General features: G+C 45.4%; 1 long non-coding RNA gene across 1 annotated transcript in view; it reads left to right on the forward strand.

Annotated features, from left to right (window-relative positions):
- Positions 1-7,188: 7,188 nt before the first annotated feature.
- The window catches only part of LOC149471116 (uncharacterized), a 103,851-nt gene continuing 87,117 nt past the window's right edge, over positions 7,189-23,922 (forward strand). The window contains exon 1 of the long non-coding RNA XR_016307443.1: positions 7,189-9,402. This is a non-coding gene — a long non-coding RNA (uncharacterized LOC149471116). The remainder of the gene's footprint in view (positions 9,403-23,922) is intronic.

The following is a 23,922-nucleotide window of genomic DNA, read 5'->3' on the forward strand; positions in this document are numbered from 1 at the left end:
TCTTTTTCAGCATGGGCCCTGGCAAATTCAAGGTGAGATTTTTTGTGCATGGGCTTTAGGAGATGCTTCCTTCGTAGACAACACTCAACCCTTCTCATTAGAAGACACTCCTGTCAAGGTGTTAACTTCCATGGACACCCTGGAGGTCTCTGTGAGATGATTGCAGTTCCATCTTTGTTAACTTTTTGTATCACTTTTGCTACAGTATTCCGACTGATAAGTAAAGCTTGCTGATCTTCTTGTAGCATTCACCTTTTTTGTGTAAAGAAATGATTTTCTTTCCCAGGCCTTGTGACATTACGCTTCCATTGCTGACAGCATGAAATGGGAAGGGGGTTTTCTTTGTTAAGTAATGCCCTTTTATCAGCTGTCTGCTGGACACCTGTTTAATGAATAATTAGACTCACCTGTAGTTGAATTCTTTTTAATTAGGATTTTGTCTAAAATTTAGCTTTGCTCTTAAGACTTTCATTGGGGTGTATTCATTTTTGCAACATGGTCTTGAATGAATGTGTTTGGACAAATACTTTTTTGTGTATGCTAATTACCAAATCCTGTTTGCAATCAATGGCCCGCATTTGTGGGAGTATATTGTGGTATCGTGTCCAATAGAAAATGTTGATTCAGAAAGGAAAGGTTTTCTGACAAATCTGTTGGGGTGTACTCATTTATGCTGAGCACTGTAAATATGAGGGGTGTCAGATATCTATTTCTTCTAGGAGGGGTGTGATGGCCGAATCCACTCTGGTACCTCCTAGCATAGGGGTGTGTGGGCTCAAAATGCTGGTAATTAACTGATAGAGATAAATATGTCCTTATTCTGGCTGCACTGCTATTATCTCATGAGTTATGAAATGCACTGAAGTTTTGGGTTCTTCAGGATGAGGTAGATAGAAATGTGTATTCACTAATGATTCCAGCTATGGTATTTATGATGGGGAGTTAGATGAAAGGATATCTGCATGCTTTCCTGATTATACAAGCTTGCAAGTTTGGTGGTTTTTTGAGCGCACTGAGACGTGTATTGGAGTTAGATTCTGCTAATGGTTTGGAATGCAGCTAAATGTTGATTGCATACACTAATGTCCATGTCCTGACAGAGGGGGAAGGTCACTGCTAATCTGTCTCATATTCTGAGAAAATGGCATGGGTGACCTGGGACCTGAATAATATGGCCGACACAGAGCTTTTCATGTGCCCAGGACACAGGAGTTAGTTCTGTCTTCCACTTTTGAATACTGGGATCTGGATGCAGAGCAAGCACTTGTTAGGTTTAGACCATTTACATACCTCATGAAACTTGACTGAAAAACTCCTGGGACATTGCTAAAAGAATCCCAGCTGTTGCTGTTCACCCCTTCACCATCACAGAAGCACCATTCTCTGATTAAAATCCCCTCATATGCTCTTTTTCTCTCCAGTGGCAGTAGTTCTAAGCTCAGCATTTGAGAGCTTGCTCCTATGATGGTGAACAGTAACAGCTGGGCCTCTCTTAGCAACCTTCCAGGAGTTTTCCAATCAGGCTTCATTAGGTGCGTAAGAGGCCTACACCCAGGGGTTGAAGGGTTGCATTTGCAACCTAGCCCCATCCTTTCAGCAGCAGGAGGAAAATGGAGAGGATCGGTTACCCGCCCCTCCTATCCAGGTGCTGCTGCCCTTGGTCCCTGTGTGATCCCCTGGTGCCCCCTCCTGTCAGCTGCTACAAGGATGTGTCAGGATGGAAAGCAGGGAAGGAGCCAGTAAATGTGTCATTTACCATCCCCTTCCTTGTCTGGATGAAGAGAGTTGGTGATCTGTGTCGATCACTGACTTTTCCATTCATAACTGAAGCATAGTAAACTGTGTTTACTATGCTTCAGTTTGTGAAGGAACAGGAAGCTCTGTACAGAGCTATTTCTGTCCATGCATTCTGTGCTGCTGAGGCTGCAAAGATGATGATTGAGGGCTCTGTCCTCAATCCCCTTTCTCTGTCTCAAAGGTGAAACATCAGAGGTCTGTTTAGACTGCTGTTTTTTCACCAAACCCCCAATGGGGCTCCTAAACAAATTATCAAAAATTAAATAGAATAGTAAAAGAATAACAAAAACTACTGAAACTAGTGGTGGAACTACCAGGGTTGCAAAGGTTGCACTTTAGACCCGACCCTGGCGTGCTGCCACTGTGGAGATCCCCCAAGATGGCAAAAAGAGGACCCACCGTGAGACTGTAATAAAGGGCCCCAGGATCAGTGGGAAGGGCCCCAGCCAGGAGTCCCTTCATGGTTTCTTGCACTGGGGTTCTGGAGGTTCTAGTTACGCCTCTGCCTACACCTATAGGAAGGATATTATTCAACTTTAGCCAGAGCTGCACTGTTTGTTTTTATCTACAGACAACTCTTACCTGCATAGGCAGTTTTTTGGAGAAGGTGAACTCTTAATGGGCATGACATGGGGACATGTCTCCCCACATAGATATGATCCAAGCGCTGAACACCTGTGCCCATCACTGCACGCCTTCACAGGGAGGACATTGTCCAATAATGGGACTCCATCATGGTGATCATCTTTATTGTTCCACTAGGCCATCATTTCTAAACCAGGGTGCCCAGGGTATTTCCGGGGGTGCCTTGGCAAAATGTCTAAAGAAAAAATGCCCAAAACTTGTACACAAGTCAGCGGGTGGAACAAGCCTGCCTTTTAGTTACACAAAGCCACAGGTTTTCATTGTGCACCATTACGACCTTTGGTGTCCCGAAAACCAATGACATCATCTGTTGATAATGAGGATGTCAGCTGCCAGCACAATATCCTAGTTTGACCCTCCCCTGCCCCTCTATATCAATGCTGGGGTCACATTAGCTCAGTGATAGTGAAAAGCTGAGGGAGAAGAGAAACATTGGAATACTAGTCAGTACCAGTGTGCAAAAGTGTATTTGCTTTGGAAGAATAAATCGCCTCTAATGTTGGGTGTCCTACATGTGTGGGTGTTGCTGCGTTACATAAAACTATTAGTTTTTCACATTTTAGAATGGGGTGCCTCAAGACTGTCCATAATTTCAATGGGTGCCTCAAGACTGTCCATAATTTCAATGGGTGCCTCAGGACTGTCCATAATTTCAATGGGTGCCTCGGGACTTGTCCATAATTTCAACGGGTGCCTCGGGACTTGTCCATAATTTCAACGGGTGCCTCGGGACTGTCCATAATTTCAACGGGTGCCTCGGGAATTGTCTATAATTTCAACGGGTGCCTCGGGAATTGTCTATAATTTCAACGGGTGCCTCAGGACTTGTCCATAATTTCAACAGGTTCCTTGGGACTGTCCACAATTTCAATGGGTGCCCCAAGGCTGTCCATAATTTCAATGGGTTCCTCAGGACTTGTCCTTAATTTCAATGGGTGCCTCAGGACTGTCCATAATTTTAATGGGTGCCTCAAGACTATATATAATTTCAATGGGTGCCTCGGGAATTGTCCATAATTTCAATGGGTGCCTCGGGACTTGTCCATAATTTCAATGTGTGCCTTGGGACTTGTCCATAATTTCAGCGGGTGCCTCGGGACTGTCCATAATTTCAGCGGGTGCCTCGGGACTGTCCATAATTTCAACGGGTGCCTCGGGACTTGACCATAATTTCAACGGTGCCTCGGGACTTGTCCATAATTTCAACGGGTGCCTCGGGAATTGTCCATAATTTCATCGGGTGCCTCGGGACTGTCCATAATTTCAATGGGTGCCTCGGGACTGTCCATAATTTCCATGGGTTCCTTGGGACTTGTCTATAATTTCAACGGCTGCCTCGGGACCGTCAATAATTTCAACGGGTGCATCGAGACCGTCTATAATTTCAACGGGTGCCTCGGGACCGTCTATAATTTCAACGGGTGCCTCGGGACCGTCTATAATTTCAACGGGTGCCTCGGGACCGTCTATAATTTCAACGGGTGCCTCGGGACCGTCTATAATTTCAACGGGTGCCTCGGGACCGTCTATAATTTCAACGGGTGCCTCGGGACCGTCTATAATTTCAACGGGTGCCTCGGGACCGTCTATAATTTCAACGGGTGCCTCGGGACCGTCTATAATTTCAACGGCTGCCTCGGGACCGTCTATAATTTCAACGGCTGCCTCGGGACCGTCTATAATTTCAACGGCTGCCTCGGGACCGTCTATAATTTCAACGGCTGCCTCGGGACCGTCTATAATTTCAACGGCTGCCTCGGGACCGTCTGTAATTTCAACGGCTGCCTCGGGACCGTCTGTAATTTCAACGGGTGCCTCGGGACCGTCAATAATTTCAACGGGTGCCTCGGGACCGTCTATAATTTCAACGGCTGCCTCGGGACCGTCTATAATTTCAACGGCTGCCTCGGGACCGTCTATAATTTCAACGGCTGCCTCGGGACCGTCTATAATTTCAACGGCTGCCTCGGGACCGTCTGTAATTTCAACGGGTGCCTCGGGACCGTCTGTAATTTCAACGGGTGCCTCGGGACCGTCAATAATTTCAACGGGTGCCTCGGGACCGTCAATAATTTCAACGGGTGCCTCGGGACCGTCTATAATTTCAACAGGTGCCTCGGGACCGTCTATAATTTCAACGGGTGCCTCGGGACCGTCTATAATTTCAACGGGTGCCTCGGGACCGTCTATAATTTCAACGGGTGCCTCGGGACCGTCTATAATTTCAACGGGTGCCTCGGGACCGTCTATAATTTCAACGGGTGACTCGGGACCGTCTATAATTTCAACGGGTGCCTCGGGACCGTCTATAATTTCAACGGCTGCCTCGGGACCGTCTATAATTTCAACGGCTGCCTCGGGACCGTCTATAATTTCAACGGCTGCCTCGGGACCGTCTATAATTCCAACGGGTGCCTCGGGACTTGTCCATAATTTCAACGGGTTCCTCGGGACTGTCCATAATTTCAATGGGTGCCCCAAGACCAGGGGTGGACTGACCATTTGGAAACTCGGGCACTGCCTGAGGGCCCGGGGTCAGTAGGGGGCCCCATGAGACCTTTTTCATAGGTTTTGAGTTTGGGCAAAGACACAGGGGCCCCATGATCCCCTATTGCCCGGAGGCACCATGAGTTGTCAGTCCGCCCCTGCCCAAGACTGTCCATAATTTCAATGGGTGCCTCGGGACTTATCCTTAATTTCAATGGGTGCCTCAGGACTGTCCATAATTTCAATGGGTGCCTCAGGACTGTCCATAATTTCAATGGGTGCCTCAGGACTGTCCATAATTTCAATGGGTGCCTCAAGACTGTCCATAATTTCAATGGGTGCCTCAGGACTGTCCATAATTTCAATGGGTGCCTCAAGACTGTCCATAATTTCAATGGGTGCCTCAAGACTATCTATAATTTCAAGAGGTGCCTCGGGACTGTCCATAATTTCGACGGGCGCCTCGGGACCGTCTATAATTTCGACGGGCGCCTCGGGACCGTCTATAATTTCCGTGGGCGCCTCGAGACCGTCTATAATTTCAGTGGGCGCCTCGAGACCGTCTATAATTTCGACGGGTGCCTCGAGACCGTCTATAATTTCGACGGGTGCCTCGAGACCGTCTATAATTTCAGTGGGCGCCTCGGGACCGTCTATAATTTCAGTGGGCGCCTCGGGACCGTCTATAATTTCAGTGGGCGCCTCGGGTCCGTCTATAATTTTAGTGGGCGCCTCGGGACCGTCTATAATTTCAGTGGGCGCCTCGGGACCGTCTATAATTTCAGTGGGCGCCTCGGGACCGTCTATAATTTCAGTGGGCGCCTCGGGACCGTCTATAATTTCAGTGGGCGCCTCGGGACCGTCTATAATTTCAGTGGGCGCCTCGGGACCGTCTATAATTTCAGTGGGCGCCTCGGGACCGTCTATAATTTCAATGGGTGCCTCGGGTCCGTCTATAATTTTAGTGGGCGCCTTGGGACCGTCTATAATTTCAATGGGTGCCTTGACTGAAAAGAGGTTGAGAAACACTAGGCTAATAATGAACTATGGAGCACACGTTCAGTAAACTGCAGAACGAGAAATATCTCCGATAAACGGACTTCCTCCAATGAAAGCAGTCAGTGACTCCACAGCTCAGGCTGGATGAATGTCTGCTGACCCCGCCTGCAGCTCCTCACTCAGACACTGTGCAGGGAACACGCACTGAGCTCAGGCCACGCCCCTGTACGACGTCTGCAGGCAGCCCGAGCCTTCTCACCGCTTTCCTCTCCGCATGGCACAGCTGTACAGCCCGGCTTTAAAAATGCCAACTCACAGGAGCGCGAGGCGCGCCGGGAACCCAACAAAACTACATATCCCGTCATGCCACACCGCCAGGACCCGCCCACTAAGCTTTAATCATTCATAGGCCGACGTACTGCAACCGAGCAACGAATCCATAGCTACTGTTCCAATTAGGGGCGGGGACTTCCTAGAAGCTGACACGTCACTGTACAGAGCTCACCGTCCATCATTCAGAAAAGGGGTGGGAAAGGGTGGGAGGAGGAGGGAAGGACTACGGTCTCGGGGCGTGTCCAAACGCAGCACTTTGTGAATTAATTATTCAGAAGGGCGTGTCGTGCCGGCGCTGATTGGGTGCGGCTGGCAGGAGTTGCTTTGCGTCATCACGTTACCAGCTGATCGGAGTTTGGAGCCGGCTTGCTGGGAGTTGCGGGGAGACAGGACAGGTCAGCGGGAGGGAGCGGTCAGTGGAAGAAGTCCGGAGTGCAGGAGTGCCGGGGCGGCAGGATGGGCAGAAGGCAGGAGTGTGTGCCGGGGTAGTGAACAGCGGGGTTCTGGGCTGTAGGATGGGGACGTGCCGGCGGCAGGGTGGGGTGTGTGATGGGGTGCCGGCTGTACACCGGGACCTGGAAAGCCCTGACACTGGGATCGGGCGATGGGGGGGCGGCCCATTTAGAGTAGGGTGTGGTGAGCTGACACTTCACAGTAATTAGTGACAGATGGGGCGCCGTGCAGGAGGACGCTGTGTGCCGCCGAGGGTGCCGCAGTGTCAGGGTGGGGTGCAGACATGACTTAGGGGGGTGGGGCACAGTAGCACTGGATGGGGGTCACCACTACCACGGGGGAGGTGGTATCAGGGTGGAGGAGCTGGAACGAGTGCTAGACATAGGACAGGGGGAGCTGATGGGTGGTGGCACATAGAGGGGAGGCTGGGGGAGCAGATCAGAGGGGTCATAGAGATCTGATAGTGGGGGAGGTAGAAGGGACAGGTGCTGGCAATGGGTGGGGGGAGGTAGGCAGCTGTCAGTGGGTGTGTGAATGGTTAAATGGCTGGAGGACAGGTACAATGCTGCATGGGTGGTGGTCAGGTGGAGTAGCAGTTAGCTGCCAGTGGGTGAGGGTGTGGAGGGTTAAATGGCTGAAGAACAGGTACAATGGTGGTTTGGTTGGAGACGTAGACAGCTGTCAGTGGATATGAAGGGTAAAATGGCCGAAGAACAGGTACTGTGCTGGATGGGTGGTGGTTAGGTTAGTCCTTAGCTGTCAGTGGGTGTGTGAAGGGTTAAATGTCTGAAGAACAGGTACAGTTCTGGATGGGTGGTTGTAAGGCTGTGGTAGTAGTTAGCTGTCCGTGGGCATGAAGGGTTAAATGGCTGGAGGACTGGTACACTGATGGCGGTGGTTAGGTTGAAGAAGTAGACAGCTGTCTGGATGTGAAATGACTGAAGAACAGGTAAAGTGCTGGATGGGTGTTGGTTAGGTTAGTTAACTGTTGGTGGTTGTGTGTGAAGGGTTAAATGGCTGAGGAACCGGTACAGTGCTGGATGGGTGGTTGTAAGGTGGGGGTAGTAATAAGCTGTCCTTGGGCATGAAGGGTTAAGTGACCAAAGAACAGGTACAGTGATAGCGATGGTTAGGTTGAAGAAGTAAACAGCTGTCAATGGATGTGAAGTGACTGAAGAACAGGTACAGTGCTGGATTGGTGGTGGTTAGGTTTGTAGTTAACTGACCGTGGGTGTGTGCAGGGTTAAATGGCTGAAGATGGATGGTTTTAAGGTTGGGTTAGTAGTTGGCTCATTGGACGTGAAGGGTTAAATGGCTGAAGAACAGGTACAGTGATGGTGGTGGTTAGGTTGAAGAAGTAGACAGCTCTCAATGGTTATGAAGGGTGAAATGGCTGAACAGGTAGAGTGCTGGATGGGTGGTGGTTAGGTTAGGGTAGGAGTTGGCTATCATGGGTGTGAATGATTAAATGGCTGAAGAACAGGTCCAGCGAAGGATGGGTGGTTAGGTTGGAGAAGTAGATCGCTACCAATGGGCATGAGTGGTGGATTAAGTGGTTGAAGAACAGGTAGAGTGATGGATGACGGCAGTGGTGGTCAGGTGAGGGTGATGTTTGTTGTTGAGGACTGCAATGAGGAAGGTGGACTGGATTTTGGGATTCCATTATGGAATCCAAAGTGCTGCTAAATGTAAGGAGAAGGCAGAAGATGATGAGATGATGTTGGGTGTAGCAGGCAGAACACCGGAAGAGGTGTTGGTGTGCTAAACATATCAATGTCATGGAAAGACGATCTGATAAGCTACAGTTCAGTGTTGGCAGGTCATTGTAGATGAGTGTTGCCTGTTGGCACACTAGAAGGTGGCTCCCCTTGTACTGTAAATGATGCCTGTTGGCAAGCTGAAGGGTGGCTCTTCTGGCACTGGCTATTACCAGTAAGTGATGCCTGTTGGCAGGCTATGGGTGGCTCTCCTGGCACTAAGTATTACCAGTAAGTGAAACCTTTTGGCAGGCTGAAGGGTGTCTGTTTTGGCTCTAGGCATTACCAGTAAGGGATGCTTGTTGGCAGGCTGGCGGGTGGCTATTCTGGCACTGGGTAATCCATTAAATGAAGGTTTTAGGCAGGCTGAAGGGTGGCTGTAGGTATTACCAGTAAGTGATTCCTGTTGGCAGGCTGAAGGGGTGGCTATTCTGGCACTGGGTAATCCATTAAATGAAGGGTGGCTGTAGGTATTACCAGTAAGTGATTCCTGTTGGCAGGCTGACAGGTGGCAATTCCGGCACTGGGTAATCCATTAAATGAAGGGTTTAGGCAGGCTGAAGGGTGGCTGTAGGTATTACCAGTAAGGGAAGCCTGTTGGGAGGGTGGGTTCTTCAGCTCCTAACAGTGCTGCTCTCTGGGTGGGAGTGCTGCAGTTAAAATGGAACACTGTGATCTCTTGGATGAGCTACATCCTTGTATCTTGTCCATGATTTGCTTCAGAGCCAACAGTGGGATCTCTTCTAGGAAAGTTGTGAACTTGGTGTAGGCCTGGGAGAGTGGGTGTGGCATAGTTGTTTGCCCTGCGCAGCAGATGGGTCCTATTAGCATAGTGTATGTTGCAGGTGGATGGCCTGAACTGGGTAGGTAGGGAACACGGCTGTGACCACACCCCAATGAGAAGACATGACACCCAGACTTCTTCCTAACGGTAAGGATTCATCATGCATGTCATTCCGTGGACCATGTATCCTATAGTTTAGTTGGTCTTTTTCCTCATCTGCACTCAGCCATCTTTTATTCTGTTAAACATAATTGTTTTTTTTCCCCAGTCTTCTTGATCCAGTTGTATTATTTGGTTTCTAGAACACACATCCTCCATTTCTGACGACTTGAGTGCCCTTCCCTCATCCTCTTACTTCTATCTATACTTTTCTTTCATATGCCGTCCCCTCCCTCCCTCCCTGAGTATAGATCCTGTTTGCTCGTCTTGCGTTCAGAAGCTCTGATTCACGCTTATGCAACCTGCTGTTAAGCCATGCAAACACTGGGGGCGATAGGGAGCTGGACACCACACTGGGTCATGCCCTTAAGAGGAAAGGGGAGCAGAATTGTATAAAGTATTTGTTTTCCCAGGCTCAACTAGTAGTTTAGATACCAACTATCTCTTACCAATCACTGTAGTCCTTGACATATTTCAGTGGCTAGAGAAGTAAATATCCTTTGTTTTTGTGTTCTTCTTTTTTTTTTTATTATTGATGACATAAAAAAAAATCAGATATTTCACACTGTCTGGTAATTTCTGTCCTTGAACTGAAGAATGTGACATGACCGAAAATTCTTCATAACGATGGTAGTACAGCCCTGCCAGTGTTCTATTTAATCACAAACCGTACTGAAACTTTGGGTGTAGTAGGTGGGCCATCTGTTTTTCTGTGAGTCTGGTTGGTAGGATAAAGTGGCACAGCTTGAAGTTACTGCAGGATATGACTTTGTAATGGTTTTCACTATGAATTTTTACAGCATCTGCTAGAATTTCTCTGCTGAAAAATTTGTCCCAAATGTACATGACTGTGCTATCTGTTTTGTTAGAGTACCTACCTTTGCGGTATAGAAAGTGCATTTGTTATGTATATACTGCTAAAAAGATTTGATTTAAATATTGATTCTTTGCTCCAATATACATTAGTGGCCAAGAGACCAATTTACCAACATTAAAGGGTTAGTTCAACTTTTTATTAAACTTTACTATGCAATAAAGGGGCCCTGGTGTTTTTCAATTCCTGTAGGCCAAGATAGTCTGGCCAGGAAAGTTCCATTGTGCACAGGATCCTGCATTTCTCTCGGTCTAGGATTCGAGAACCGTTGGACGCAGTACCAGCATCGAATGTACTCCCCCCGCATCTAAGGAACGAATGTTCTCCTACTGACATACAGCTGCACATGTGCCACTACAGTGACCTGGGAAGAAGAGCACCCTGCCTGTGTACGGTTGTATGTAGAAGGGAACGCACTTGTTCCTTAGATGGTGGTGTTGTATGTAGAAGGGAACACATTGATTCCTTAGATGCCAGTCTTGCATGTAGAAGGGAACGCACTCGTTTTTTAGATGCCGGTCTTGTATGTAGAAGGGAACACACTCATTCCTTAGATGCCGGTCTTGCATGTAGAAGGGAACGCACCCGTTCCTTAGATGCCGGTCTTGCATGTAGAAGGGAACGCACGCGTTCCTTAGATGCCGGTCTTGTATGTAGAAGGGAACGCACCCGTTCCTTAGATGCCGGTCTTGTATGTAGAAGGGAACGCACCCGTTCCTTAGATGCCGGTCTTGTATGTAGAAGGGAACGCACCCGTTCCTTAGATGCCGGTCTTGTATGTAGAAGGGAACGCACCCGTTCCTTAGATGCCGGTCTTGTATGTAGAAGGGAACGCACCCGTTCCTTAGATGCCGGTCTTGTATGTAGAAGGGAACGCACCCGTTCCTTAGATGCCGGTCTTGTATGTAGAAGGGAACGCACCCGTTCCTTAGATGCCGGTCTTGTATGTAGAAGGGAACGCACCCGTTCCTTAGATGCCGGTCTTGCATGTAGAAGGGAACGCACCCGTTCCTTAGATGCCGGTCTTGCATGTAGAAGGGAACGCACCCGTTCCTTAGATGCCGGTCTTGTATGTAGAAGGGAACGCACCCGTTCCTTAGATGCCGGTCTTGTATGTAGAAGGGAACGCACCCGTTCCTTAGATGCCGGTCTTGCATGTAGAAGGGAACGCACCCGTTCCTTAGATGCCGGTCTTGCATGTAGAAGGGAACGCACCCGTTCCTTAGATGCCGGTCTTGCATGTAGAAGGGAACGCACCCGTTCCTTAGATGCCGGTCTTGCATGTAGAAGGGAACGCACCCGTTCCTTAGATGCTAATGCCGCACCCAACATTTCTTGTGTCCTAAATTTTCCTAATATGCGGCATTTCTCTCTCAATGGATGTTGTCTGGCCAGGCTTCAGGGAAGCCTACCTTGGCCTACAGGAGTATCATTTTAAAGGAAGCAATTAGTGGAGAAAAAAAAGTCTTGTAAAATACTGGGGTCCCTTTATTGCAATGTACATTTTATTACAAAGGCAAACTAACCATATAAAGAAGATTTCTCACTTCAATACTTTTTTCAGTGTTCTGTCCTCCAGGGAACAAGGTATATGTAGTACTTAGTTCCATGTTCCTATTTTTGTAAGCCTGACTAGGAGGTCATATGGTGCACTCCCTCTCTCCTCAGCCGTCCGACAACATAACCAACAAGGGGATGGCTGCTTGATAACCAGTGCTGGTCTTGGCTAACACATCTGTATTCCTTTTTCCACCATTTTGTCTTGGACAAGTACTTGCAGCCAAGATGAGTACCGGTTATCAAGCAGGTGTCTCCATGCAGGGCACATTGTCAGCCACAGAGGAGGGGGGCACCCAGTCTAACTTCATAGGCTTACAAAGCAAGTAGGAACATGGGACAAGTACTACATGTACTTTGTCTCTTGGGGGACAGAACACTGAAAAAAGGAGGAAGGGGTTTTTCTTTATGGGAGTCCTTTTCTTGCACTGCATTCATTTAAATAGCTTTACTGGGCCAGAGAGAGAAATTTAAAAAAATGTAACTGAGTATATGAGGTGAATATAGGCTAGACTTGGCAAATCGCAATGTTTTCTGGAATAATGGCCTCTCATCTGTGCACTCAGTGGTGAGATGAATCGACTTTCCTGATTGTTGCTTGCTCCTTTCACAAAATGGCTGCCGTCGTTGTGACTAGGCCTCAAGTTAGTCATCAGTAAATCCCTACATGGCCTGCTTTCTGCATACAAGAGATAGGTGACTCAGCCAAAACAATTCCTTATATTGTATGTGGTAGAACGGTCTCCTAGGCAAATAGGAATGCTGGGAATGTGTTTTACTAAGGTGGCTTTCTAGGAAACCATAAACATAGATTTTCTGCTGTTTTGATATAGAATATTGCTGCTGCATTGTTTTAGGCCATCCCTCATGTCTAAAGCTGGGTCAAAGTTTGCAGATGACGCTCCTTTGTATCTCAAAGTCCTAAAACCGGTGGGCAGCCTTCGGCACTGCATCTGTGGTGAAACTCCTATCCTGCCTCTGGGAGCCATTCCTGTGGATGTCCATCTTGCAGTGTCTTTTGGGAGTTGTAGTTCCACAACAGCTAGAATGCTGAAAGTTACCTGTCCCTGTCCAAAAATATCATCCGATATATGGAACAGTGGAGGGATTGATGCCGGGTGACAGAGGGCTCAAACCAGCTCAGGATTGTTTAACATAAAGAAGACTGAAGGACAGGGAACTGGTCCAGAAGGATGCTGGCAATGGCTGCCTTGCTTGTGACAGGTGTAATTTAAAGGCGGGGTTCGAGCCAATGGCTGTGTACATGGTGAAGCTTTATTTAGGAATTTTCTTACCTGAAAAATGAGTTAGTTCTGTTCAGCCAGTCTTATGGTTCCGGTTCTGTTCAGCCAGTCTTATGGTTTCGGCAGGCATGCCACACTCTTGCTTTTCTGTTTAACTGCAATTAAACAATGCAGCTTGATCATCAACCCATCCCCGGCCTGCTGATATGCCAATGAAGTAGCATCACTACGTCATTCTGCTTTCTGCTCCTGTCAGCAGTCTTCCAGTGTTAGATCAGCAGCACTGTGTATCCAGCAGAGCCTAAATGGCTTACAGCACTCGGTCTCTTTGTATTCTGACTCCTGCTTTGTAGGAGATTATACAAAACTAATATAAAGGCATATTTTGGGGGATATTTCCTAAAATCTGGTGCAGCTCTGCATAGAAACCAATCGTCTTCCAGGTTTTATTGCCAAAGCGTAGTGTTACTAATTCAGGACCCTGCATTCACTATATCTTGTCTCCCTCAGTGAACAGGACATTGAAATGCAACTATTTTAGTAAATATAAACTACTAAATACCTTTTCTTATCAGCAGTTAGAGCAGTCTTGTGACTTCTATCAGTGTCCAGCAGAGCACTGGTTAAAGCTTGTAGGAGGAGTTTTCATTCTCCCCTGATTGCCCTATGATGCTGCAGGACTCCTGACCCTTTGTCTGCACAGCTCTGATTAGCCTTGTGCTGATGCACCCTCCCAAAAAAAAAACCTCGCTAGCAATACAAACCAAAACGGAGCATGTGCAGCTTGCACCAAGGCTCTGTTCTATCAGCAGATGGATTGGGAACAGTGGAAGGAGAGGATCAGAGAAGACGGGATCAAACCTGCTTTACACACACTGCAGATTAACCCCTAAGGTTCCACAGTATAACAAGCATGCTTTACCGCATATACAGACTGTTTTTTACTGTTGTGGGTTTAGTAACACTTTAATTGAACAAGCTGAAGGTAGAAGCTGATTGGCTACCATGCACAGCTGCAGCAGATTCTGAGTTCTCCAGTTTTAGTAAATCTCCCCCTATGTGTACTATCTGTCTACATCTTCTTTATCAGACTGCGTAGATGGCACTTCTTCCATTTGCCTAGAGTTCAGCTTATGCCAGAGCCTTGTCAGGTCAACAGCTTAGCATGGATTAGTCCTCCAAACTGTGATGGCAGCCATTTTGAGGAATGGATATTTGACGTACAAGTCAGCAATATCTTCCAGCCTCAAGACGCCTAATAGATTTTTTTTTTTTTTTTCTGAAGGCACTTTTATATTTGCAATTATACCTTACTGATTTTTTTTTTTTTGGCAGGTTGCTTCATTTGCGGCACCCCCCCACCCACACGCAGAGCTTTAGGCCTCAGGTTTCATCATTCTCACACTAAAGTGCTATAATTAGCAGACAGTGGATTCAGTAATACCTAGTTTACAAAACACAATTGTGCGAATCCCCAAATCCTGACCGGTACAAATCCTCCGGGGTTTAGACTGGCACATTTGTAGCTTCAGGCTATGGTGGCTGCACTGAGAGATGTCACATGGGATGCCATTGCCAGCCATGTCAATTACAGCATGCCACAGGGCAAGAAGCATCCATATAGTGTTTTTGTTGTTCTCATCTTGTATGTGTTCTTTCCACATTGTGGCATATATTTTTCCCTAACTAAAGTAACTAGGGCGCGTTGCATGGTATGTTGGGAATTTGTTATTCCTGGGCAAATCTAATTGTATTTGATTATAAGGTTTCATTAGTTATGTTTTGTTGGATTCTCTGCACTAGAACAACGGATTAAATTGCTGCCTTGTGGTCTGTTAAAGGTGCCATTGAAAGTGTTTTTGTTATTTGTTTGAAATGTGCAAAAATACCAGTTGATCCTGCCAGAAATCTGGTCAGCTGATAAGTTATGGCGCTCTCTACCTGTACTGCATTCACATGATTTACATTGCTCAGAGCTATGCTTTTAGGCTTCAGAACACCCCCACACTTCTCCATGGAGCACTGGAGATGGCGTGTTTGTAGTCCTGACCAGTACCGTCCTATAGTGACAATGCTACCTCTCCATAGATACAGTACAGTCAATAAGTGTTGCCACTGCTACTAGCAGAATCGCTAGATGAAAATGAAGGAAAGGGGATCAAAAGCCTGAAAAGAGAGATCTAAACGTTGGTGAGTATGTATGTATGTGTGATATATATATATATATGTATGTGTATGTATGTGTGTATGTATGTATATGTATATGTATGTGTATATATATATATATATATATATATATATATATATATATATATATATATATATATATGTATATGTATGTATGTGTATATATATATATATATATATGTGTGTATGTAATTTTTATTTTTAAAATGTATTTTTTTGGGTTTAGAACTGCTTTAAAGTTGAACTCCAGGATATATAACTCTTGACAAAAAATATTTTTCAAGTGTACTCTACTTTGAATCTTGGTGTGCTTTGTGTTTTTTTTTTTTTTTTTTGTTTTTTCCTCCCAGATCTGTGCAGGATTCCAGTGTGAAACATTGCCTCTGTGCTTCCTGTAATGAAGACCAGTCAATGCTGCTCGCTGTCCTTGTGCAAGGTGACAGATCTTGCCTCCGCCCCCTTATGTAATTTTCTGTAGTGGGTGGACCTGCTGGGTCCCTTCTACAGCTCTGCTTGATTTATGCGCAGCACAATGCTGATGTCACTGCTAATTTTACATGGCAATATCTGAGTTTGCAAGTAATTTTGGTGCACACAATGTAGATTTATATCCTTTATGGGTATTGTGGAATATATTTAAATGGAAAGTTTCATGCCTGGAATTCAGCTTTAAAGTACAAGGGCAGTTTTTAATTTTCTTGTTACTGAGTGGTTTACCCACACTGCATGGTGTACAGTACATTGTAACCAACAAGGGGTTAAATAGCTCATTAGTGGGAGATAAAGTACACCTCTCACATAAGACGTTACCCCCAGTTCACATCTATGCGGGTGGTGCCGCTGCAGATCCACACGAAAATCCGTGCAGCCGCGCTACCTGCACAAAGAATTGCGGGTGCCATTAGTTCGAATGGCATGCCGTCCGCACTGGGAAACGCAACTGTACTGGGAGCCGAGGTTCCCGTGCGGGCTGCGGTTTCCAGAGTAGTGCAGGGACTTCTTCCCTGTGTGGCATGGGAGTCCATTCAAATGAATTTGTAATTGGGATAATGGGGGCCCCAAATCAGTGTGGTGGGGCAAGGCTCACCTCTACATGACAGCTTTCACCTCTGCATCATATTAATGATGGCTGTCTCCAGTATGTGGGAAATGACCGACATCAAATGTGGAGGATCCATGCAGTGGCTGCCTCCAGTATGGGAGAGATGGCAGCCTCCCCCTCCTGGAGGATCCATGCAGTGGCAGCCTCCCCCTCCTGGAGGATCCATGCAGTGGCAGCCTCCCCCTCCTGGAGGATCCATGCAGTGGCAGCCTCCCCCTCCTGGAGGATCCATGCAGTGGCAGCCTCCCCCTCCTGGAGGATCCATGCAGTGGCAGCCTCCCCCTCCTGGAGGATCCATGCAGTGGCAGCCTCCCCCTCCTGGAGGATCCATGCAGTGGCAGCCTCCCCCTCCTGGAGGATCCATGCAGTGGCAGCCTCCCCCTCCTGGAGGATCCATGCAGTGGCAGCCTCCCCCTCCTGGAGGATCCATGCAGTGGCAGCCTCCCCCTCCTGGAGGATCCATGCAGTGGCAGCCTCCCCCTCCTGGAGGATCCATGCAGTGGCAGCCTCCCCCTCCTGGAGGATCCATGCAGTGGCAGCCTCCAGTATGGGGGAGATGGCAGCCTCCACCTCTGGATGGTGCGTTTTCCGAACCTGTACAATGTTAAAAAAAATCCAATAGATCCCACAAATACAGTTGTGGTGTTACTTTGACCAGGCAGCTTCACGGTTTGTCCTTTTGTAGTTTTTTTTACAAGGTTGTAAAGAAGAAAAAAGAACCCACACAGCTGACAGAGTTGTTATTGGCTAATAGACAAGCGGTGTCGACATGACTCATTGATTCAATTAAACATTGTTGTATAACCTCAGTGCTGTCATATGAACAACTGTTACATTGTAGCCTTACTTACAGGATAATTAAGTCATGTTCTGTTCTTGTATATTGTTTAAAGTTCATACCTTTTGCAGCAGTTCTGTGCCTTTTTGTTAATGTAGTAGGAAATTTCTGCATAGCTTTTTATTGTGATGTAAAATTAAAGTATAGCTTAAAGAAAAAATTTGTTTATACAGTCAGGTCCATAAATATTGGGACATGGACACAATTCTAACATTTTTGGCTCTATACACCACCACAATGGATTTGAAATGAAACGAACAAGATGTGCTTTAACTGCAGACTGTCAGCTTTAATTTGAGGGTATTTACATCCAAATCAGGTGAACGGTGTAGGAATTACAACAGTTTGCATATGTGCCTCCCACTTGTTAAGGGACCAGAAGTAATGGGACAATTGGCTTCTCAGCTGTTCCATGGACAGGTGTGTGTTATTCCCCCATTATCCCAATTACAATGAGCAGATAAAAGGTCCAGAATTCATTTCAAGTGTGCTATTTGCATTTGGAATCTGTTGCTGTCAACTCTCAAGATGAGATCCAAAGAGCTGTCACTATCAGTGAAGCAAGCCATCATTAGGCTGGAAAAACAAAACAAACCCATCAGAGAGATAGCAAAAACATTAGGCGTGGCCAAAACAACTGTTTGGAACATTCTTACAAAGAAGGAACGCACCGGTGAGCTCAGCAACACCAAAAGACCCGGAAGACCACGGAAAACAACTGTGGTGGATGACCGAAGAATTATTTCCCTGGTGAAGAAAACACCCTTCACAACAGTTGGCCAGATCAAGAACACTCTCCAGGAGGTAGGTGTATGTGTGTCAAAGTCAACAATCAAGAAGACTTCACCATATCACCATAGTGAATACAGAGGGTTCACCACAAGATGTAAACCATTGGTGAGCCTCAAAAACAGGAAGGCCAGATTAGAGTTTGCCAAACGATATCTAAAAAAGCCTTCACAGTTCTGGAACAACATCCTATGGACAGATGAGACCGAGATCAACTTGTACCAGAGGGACGGGAAGAGAAGAGTATGGAGAAGGAAAGGAACTGCTCATGATGCTAAGCATACCACCTCATCAGTGAAGCATGGTGGTGGTAGTGTCATGGCGTGGGCATGTATGGCTGCCAATGGGACTGGTTCTCTTGTATTTATTGATGATGTGACTGCTGACAAAAGCAGCAGGATGAATTCTGAAGTGTTTCGGGCAATATTATCTGCTCGTATTCAGCCAAATGCTTCAGAACTCATTGGACGCCGCTTCACAGTGCAGATGGACAATGACCCAAAGCATACTGCAAGAGCAACCAAAGAGTTTAAGGGAAAGAAGTGGAATGTTATGCAATGGCCAAGTCAATCACCTGACCTGAATCCGATTGAGCATGCATTTCTCTTGCTGAAGACAAAACTGAAGGGAAAATGCTTCAAGAACAAGCAGGAACTGAAGACCGTTGCAGTAGAGGCCTGGCAGAGCATCACCAGGGATGAAACCCAGCGTCTGGTGATGTCTATGCGTTCCAGACATCGGGCTGTAATCGACTGCAAAGAATTTGCAACTAAGTATTAAAAAGTGAAAGTTTGATTTATGATTATTCTGTCCCATTACTTTTGGTCCCTTAACATGTGGGAGGCACATATGCAAACTGTTGTAATTCCTACACCGTTCACCTGATTTGGATGTAAATACCCTCAAATTAAAGCTGACAGTCTGCAGTTAAAGCACATCTTGTCCGTTTCATTTCAAATCCATTGTGGTGGTGTACAGAGCCAAAAATGTTAGAATTGTGTACATGTCCCAATATTTATGGACCTGACTGTAGGACTGGGTGCAGTAGTGAGAGTTTGGAACCATTGTCAGGTTTTTATTGCTGTCTATAGGAGCTTGCCTATGTTAATTGCTTAATGACCTGCCATGCTTGCTTCCCTTTTCAAGTTTGCTACCCCCTTGCTGCCTGGATACCACCACATTTTGTTTCTACCCCATTCCCACTTTACTGGTATGCTGGCACAGTAAGTAGTGTTGTCTGGCCACAGGCATCCTAGCAACCAGTGATGTTTCATTGGTTGTTAGGATGCAGGTAGCTGGGCCATACAGTATATTTATAATACAGGGTTTATTTAGCGCCAACAGTTTACACAGCACTTTACATTGGTGGTTGTGGTGCAGGCTGTGTGACCCAGCCGCTGGTGTCCTAGAAAACTGCTTAGTAACACTGCCCTGTGTATACAGATCAGTGTTGGCGTATGGACACTTCAGCTGAGTGCTGGCCCCCTACCAAGTGTTGCCTCGCTCTCTCGAATTGTCCTGATCACCAGTTTCACTTTTAATAAAAGCAAGGGCAAATCCAAAACTTTGAGATACCACAAGAATAGAGGGAAGATCTTGCAATGGGGACACTTAATCCTACAACAATTGTCTAAGAGGAAATTTCCCTTACATTTGAAAGATTCTCTCATTTTCTGTTGTGTCTACAGGACAGGAAGTGAAGGGAAATCTCTAATGGAGGACAGGAAGTGAAGGGAAATCTCTAATGGAATACAGATGGACAGCGGTATTAACCCTCCCCTACGCTATCCAAAATGATAAACATTTTGACTTTGGATATACTTTCAAGCATTTTGCCTTGATACATGCACATTTACTTTTACCAGTACAGATGTGGTGGCTGCTCTGTGGGTGTAGCCAGTGTCAGTCTAATGTCTGATATTAATCTGTCTAGCTCTGATGAAGAGACACCCTTTGAAACGCGTCAGCTGTACTCCGAGTATCTACCCCTATGATGGGACTCACGCAGGCTTCATAAATTTCAAGTTCCTTGGAGGACTTGCATGCTTGATTTACTTCACTGTTTGTGAGTATCATTCTGTATTTAATAAAATTTGGTTTACTGAGGTCATGCGCAAGGTTGGTGCACCTTTTTGTTTTTTTTTTTCACTTTGCAGTATTAATCTGTCTAGACCAGTGGTTCTCAACCTTCCTAATGCCGTGACCCTTTAATACAGTTCCTCATGTTGTGGTGACCCCCAACCATAAAATTATTTTCGTTGCTACTTAACTGTAATTTTGCTACTATTATGAGTCGTAATGTAAATATCTGATATGCAGGATGTATTTTCATTGTTACAAATTGTTACAGTACATGATTTTACATTTACCCATTAATTCTAATTCATGAAGTGTCGTTTTACCTCCAATACTGCTGCGTTCAACACAGTAGCTGCTCTTTACACGTGTGTGTGTGTGTGTGTGTGTGTGTGTGTGTGTGTGTGTGTGTGTGTCTGGTCCACATAAGTACATTATGGCGCCAACCCTGTCACACCTGTATTTTTGTACGGGGTGTATGTGATGGGGTTGGCACAATGTCATCATGCCGGGTACTCGTATGTGGGCGTATCTGCATGTAAGTGGACCTGCCTGGAGACGGATAGAGGAGCGGTGTCTCGGTTCCTAAAACCATTGGAAATGTGTTTTCCGATGGTCTTAGGCGACCCTTGTGAAAGGTTGAGAACCGCTGGTCTAGACTATGGCACTGTCAAATATTTCCATATTCCTAGCTAGCAGTAAATGAGCTTAAAAAAAAAAAAAAAAAAAAGCCCTCATTGACCTCTGGATGTGAAGGCACTGTGGAATGATTGTTCTTGCTCGTGTCTACAATGTGTGGTGTACAAGATTGTAAGGCTGCTGAGGGAGGATGAGCTGAGCTGCTGGGAGAACAAATTGAGGGCTTGATGTAAAGGTTGTTTTTGATGCTGGTTTGGAATGCATGAATAATTGGAGGGCCACAGATTAGCTTCAGGTCCGTGTACACATGGGCGTCAAACATTAACTCTCAGTTTCATTACAGATGTCCTCCAAGATGTCCCTGAGACATCCTGCCGAAAGGGTGTCTTGAGCTTACTGACTTTCAACACCTGAAGGAAAAATTCAATTTTTAGAATGTTTCAGGTTAAACCCATATTTATGGTTGAACATGAAACATGGTCAAAATACCCAACCCTTCACCTTCAAGTTTTTGTTGCACCCGCCCAGCCACATGGATCCTGTGAGTGGAAAGTGTGGTGGTGTCACTTGTAGCAGATGGGACTTGAAGTCCATTGACTGCTTCCTCCAGCCCTGTCATTTTAGATCTGTACCTCTGGGGGAAGAGTTTGCAGGAGCCTGTGCTAATACGTGCCCTTTTCATATTATTTTTTTTTTTTTTCATTTTTTCATATATATATTTTTTTTTTAAAGGTGGACTGTGCCTTTTTTAAGCACATTATAAAGCATATGAATCAATCCACTGCCCACAAAATTGTTGGCCCTACATTGTGCCATTGTTGACCCTACAGCCATGGTGCTGTTCGGTGTCTCCTCTGTTTGGTTAAGCTCTGATAGGAATGTTTTGGAACAAGATCTGTAAAAATAAATGAAGGGTAGGCCTTGTTGCTAATATCAAGCTCTCCGATTCTCTCCTTGATTCTTTCTGTATAGTGTGATAAAATGAAGGCCTAGCTGCAACAAAACCTGCTTCTTTCAGACAGCCCCAGAGTGACAAGTGCAGAATTGATGAACATATTTGCTGTTACCTATGGCATAGTTCCCAGTGTAAAACTGGCCATAAGCACAGCCATGTGAAGTTCAAGTGATTTGCCTGTTTGCTTTAAAGCGTATGCTGGGGGGAGGACCCCAAAAACAAACCTATGCAGTATGTGCACGTTTTATGCCTTTAAATACCTTGAGTAGAGGAAAATTGTGGCCAAAACTGCTGCATACTGAAATTACAGCATTTTGGAGGATTGAATGGTGTCAGCCCTGCTAGTTGTCTTTTTGCTAAACTACTCAATCTGCCTACTCTCAGATCTCTACAACAAAGAGACCAATTGTTTTGTAGTCCACGATGAGAACTAGGAGGGCTAATCAGAGACACTAAGATAACACGAAGTGTGGATTTCTGACCTATTTTAGCACATAATAAACAGATATAATGCGTTTGATAGTATATGAAAAAGGCCAAAAGGGAGTAAATCGAGTACAATGTTAAGGTTTACTTACTTTATTATTACCAGTTTAAATTGGATAATTTTTTTTATAATGTTTTTGTTCTGTCTCAGGAAAATGAGGCACTCTCAAACAATGTGCTGCTTTTGTGACTCAAAAATCACACAACTATCAGGCTCCATGCACACGGGGTGTTTTAATGTTTTAATAGTGTTTTAATGGTGTTTTAACACATTAGTGTTTTACCAATTTCCCCGCCCCCCCCCCCACGTTTGCATTTAATTTATTTTTTTACCAAAAATATTTTTTTTTTTTTTACTCAAAAGTCCAAAAACGCTAATTTACAGCGTTTTTCAGCATTGGAGTGTTTTTACAGCTAAAAAAACTCCTCTAGAAACCCACTAGTCCTAAAGTGGTTTTTTTTTTTTTCCCAGCCAAAAAAATGCCCCTGCCAAAAAATTCTTATTTACCGTCTGTGTGCATGGACACATAGGATAACATGCTGGGGGGTTTACTAGCTGTAGAAAAAGCCATCAAAAGCAGCAGCTGTAAAAACGTCATGTGCAGAACTTATATACAACACAATTCACTTTGATGCATAGGAAGTTTCATGTTCTGAGATTTTAAACGTTTATTGTTGATGGTCTTGCAATTCATTAAAACAAACCTGATATTTTTACTGAACGTTTTCTTGGTTGTACATTATTATTATTATACAGTATTTATATAGTGCCAATAGTTTGCTCAACGCTGTACATTATAATGGGAGACAGTACACGAGACAGTACACATACAATACACGAGGGGTTCGAGTGCCCTGCTCCTTGGAGCTTACAATCTAGGAGGGAGAGAATAGTGGTACGGGAGGAAATAGCTGTGGGGGTTGGAGTAGTAGGAAGAGTGGAGGAGATCGGCAATTAGGTGAGGGCGGGGTAGGCTTCCCTGAAGAGATGGGTTTTCAGGGTGCGCCTAAAGGTGAGGAGGGTAGGTGACAGTCTGATGGATTGGGGTAGTGAGTTCCAGGGGATGGGTGAAGCCCTGGAAAGTCCTGGAGACGGGCGTGGGAGGAGGAGACCAGGGAACTAGAGAGTAGGAGGTCTTGTTGATAATGGACTTTACAATGTATGGTACAAGGGCATTGTATAGGTTTTTCATTATATAGTTTTGGTAGAGCTAAAGGAGACTGTATAATGAAATTGTATAGTATATGGCCAGTTTAAAGCTGACCATACGTTAATAGATTTTTCATTCAGCTTGCACTATTAAAAAAAAAAAAAAACCTAGATACCTCCATCGACAGTACTATATAATGTGAACCCTGCTATTATATTCTGAAATTAAATGAATATAAATTTACAGAAAGGAAACACAAACATTCAAATTTGTGGTATACCTGAACAGTGGTTTAATGTAGAGGTGACCCCTTACATTAGTGGTCAAATAAAATACTGCCCTTTTCTAGACACACAAGATAAGAGGGGGTGGAGTCACTCCTCTAACTTATTGGCAAATTTTTGCTGGAGCTACTGAGCTTGGTAAACACTTTTGGTTTTTGTTGTTTTTTCTCCAGTTAAGCTGCTAATATGAAAAGGTAATATAAACTATTTTCAATTCATATTACTAAAAATTAAAAAAAACAAAAACATTTTAGACCCAAATTCAATAGAAGAAACCGAAAAGTTTAAGGTTTACAGAAAAATGTACAAAAAAGACTTCTACTGTA

Source organism: Staurois parvus, unplaced genomic scaffold, assembly GCF_062004578.1.
Source record: "Staurois parvus isolate SC_StPar_1 unplaced genomic scaffold, SC_StPar_1.0 ptg000029l, whole genome shotgun sequence".
NCBI lineage: Eukaryota > Metazoa > Chordata > Amphibia > Anura > Ranidae > Staurois > Staurois parvus.